Here is a 2,994-nt window from a genome sequence, read left to right as displayed (position 1 = left end):
TTAGGGGTTACGGGGAGAGCGCAGGGAAGTGGACGTGAGTCTAGATTCTGATCAGCCACGATCCTATTGAATGGCGGAGCTGGCCCGAGGGGCCGTGTGGCCTACTTCTGCTCCTACTCCTGATTTTCTTATGTTCTTATGTAAGGGATTCAATGAATTCCATATTTAATTGCCACATTCAAATTGTCAGCATATGATTTGGGAAAGAGACGAGTAGTCTGGGCTGGAGAAAGAAAAGGTTGTTTGCAAAGATGAAATCAGAACAGACAGGAGCTCAACTATGGGGTGAATTTGTTCGGTAAATGGAATATGCTCCCCTGTGTGCTGTAGAGATTCGCGTATCTCTGGTAAACAGGATCGAGTGCAAACCAATATGGTGAGCATATCATGTTTACTTGGAGTTTAGGACGGAAGATAACACACTAGTGATACAGCAAAAACATACGACCATGACAAGCAGCTGGTACCTGACCTGATTGGATAGACGGCTGGCTTGAATGAACAGTACTCTGGCTTGCAGCCTTTCTCTCTCTCTCTCTGGGGCCATCGATGGTGAGCGTGGGATCACTCTCAAACGAGTGTTCGACCAGCTTGACGTCTCATTGCAACTTCAGCTCGGCTCTCCCCTCCACCGTCTGTGTAGGCAAGCACTCGGGGTGTCACTTTTATTCTATTTTTAGAGGTGGGCCAGAGGCCAAGTTATTGACAAGACCATTTAACCTACAGAGGTTTCTCTAAAGTCTCATCACCCTGTAACACAGCATGTCGTTCATCCAATTGGCCCTATTGTTTAATCTTTCTGAAGGTTCTTACTTTGGAATTTGTGTCTTATTCTCTTGTCTCTTTCTACCTTGACCCAGCATGTACAAGGCCCGACACAATCACTCTTGTTCACGGCCCCAGCCAAAGCTGTCGCACATTCGCCAGTCACTATTTCACCTTCATCTAGCCAACGGCCCATTCTAAGATGGATACTTCAGCTTCCTCAAATTCCTTTCATTCTATGTCTTTTCCTAATTAACATTTAATTATCTTCGCAAGCAGTTCTGCTAAACAAACTCCAAATTCTATCTGTAGATATTATAATATGGTTATTAGTACAATAGTCGAAACAAAGGTTGGGCCTTCACTGGCCAATTAACAAAGTGAAAACATTAAATTACATACAACAGATATAGCAGGCCTGGCAGGGCGTTCCTATGGAACCCTGTGTGGAATGTTTATGACTCACCTAAACTAACCGATTAAATTCATTGTCTCAAATTATAATGCACGTTTTCCAGGTAAAGGAAACTTAATCATTCACTCACTTCTCTCAAGCCGAAACATACAATCATTTAAACACAGTATTATTGGTGTAGCCATATACATTTTCAGGCAGCCCTCGTTTTTAACAGTGCTTTTCAGAATAGGTATGCATCTGGGCAAGGGGCAGAACAATAAGTGGCAGCATCACTCGTGGTTAGTGTGAAGAGGTGATGTGGCTTAAAGGTATGTAATTCACTATATGGGAACACCTTAAAGATTTCTGCATGTCTTTTCTGTATTGATGCTGTATTAATAATGCATTTGATGTACGTTTGTAAACATTTAGAATTGAAATGAATGAATATTTTTGCTGTTAAACAAATCCAACTGTACAACATTTACTGTACAAATTGCTGAATTAGGTCTCTTCCTATTTCATGCAGACAATTCTTCAAGAATTTCACAACAAGTGGGGTAATTCCAAGAATTTTTATATGAATAAGTCGTAGTAATATCCCTGAATATACTCAGTCTCTGCATAGCTGAATTAAACACGGATAATATTTGTGGGGTACATTTTCAACTTGCTTTGAGCTTAATTCTGCCATTACGGATCAACTGCCTGTTATAGAAAGCGCCTCATTGTATTTCATTTGTGTTCAATGGGATTGAATAACGTTTGCTTTCTACAACGGGTGTCGGTTCCGCGATGCCCCTTTTAAGTCCAAGCGGCAAATTGAAAATATGCCCCTTTGATTATAGGCCTCAGTAGTAGCTTATAATCTTACTATTATACTCTCTGCAGTCTGTAAAAAGTGATATTTCTTTTAATTTATGTCAGCTGTCCCTGGATGTCCAAGCGAAAACAGGGTGAAATTCAGCCTGCATGGTACAGTAGAAGGGACGATTACACGTCGTTTTACAGTCAGCACGAAATAAGATTCCAGTGACTTGTGTATGAATTTTGGGCGGGGTGTAAAAACCATTGGAGATTTTCAGCACACGGCTCTCCACCACCACCCAAGAAGACTTTATATCCCAAACTCTTCAATCACTCAGTGGCCATTCTTCAATCCTCACATTTACTCCTCATGTAAATCACAGGAAACTGAAGCATTCTCGGATTTAGTGTGCAGGGCAAATGTGCATGTATTTAACTTTAGTAACATTCACAGAGTGACTATCTCAGACAGTGGCCCGTTTAATTGAACCAGCTTTTCTGGATACTGTTCCAAATTTAACAATCTTGAACCCTTTTGTTGGAAGGGAATATCTCGTCCCCTTGTGAATCCAGTCGCAGTTTATTGCTCGACTCTCCGATGCTGGACCTCTTTCCACGTGTGTTTCAACCTCTCACTGAAAGTTACTTGAACTCCCGATATGCTTCCATGGCCCTCAATGTGAAATTGTAGTGGTCTCTTCTTGAGCTTCAGCATAAAAACTCATATCTACACATTCCCCAAACCCCTCATAATCATAAATAATTTTGCCAAAAACTTCTCACTCTTCTTTCAAGACTGAACTTTACCAAAATATTCTAACTCCTTTCAAGGCTCTGTTTCCTTGGTTTTGGAACTAAACAAATGAAGCAGCCGTAATATTCAAGAAGAGTCTAGTAAGTTTTCTTATTAAAATTATACAAAAACTGTACTCACTGCGCCAGATGTGGGACATCTGTTGGGCAGAGCACAAAAAGGAAGATCTGGTGGGAAGGATCTCTTGCTGAAAGCAGCAATGCTTGATTCC

The 2,994-nt window shown here is 41.0% G+C and overlaps 1 protein-coding gene across 1 annotated transcript in view; it reads right to left on the bottom strand.

Moving 5' to 3' along the window:
* The window catches only part of LOC147084992 (Fc receptor-like protein 3), a 405,119-nt gene that overhangs the window by 160,275 nt on the left and 241,850 nt on the right, over window positions 1-2,994 (bottom strand). The window lies entirely within an intron of this gene.

The sequence above is a fragment of the Somniosus microcephalus genome, unplaced genomic scaffold, assembly GCF_052327205.1.
Source record: "Somniosus microcephalus isolate GS21.2 unplaced genomic scaffold, FLI_Smic_1.0 unresolved_chr9, whole genome shotgun sequence".
Classification (NCBI taxonomy): domain Eukaryota; kingdom Metazoa; phylum Chordata; class Chondrichthyes; order Squaliformes; family Somniosidae; genus Somniosus; species Somniosus microcephalus.
This window is presented reverse-complemented; position numbering and strand designations above follow the sequence as displayed.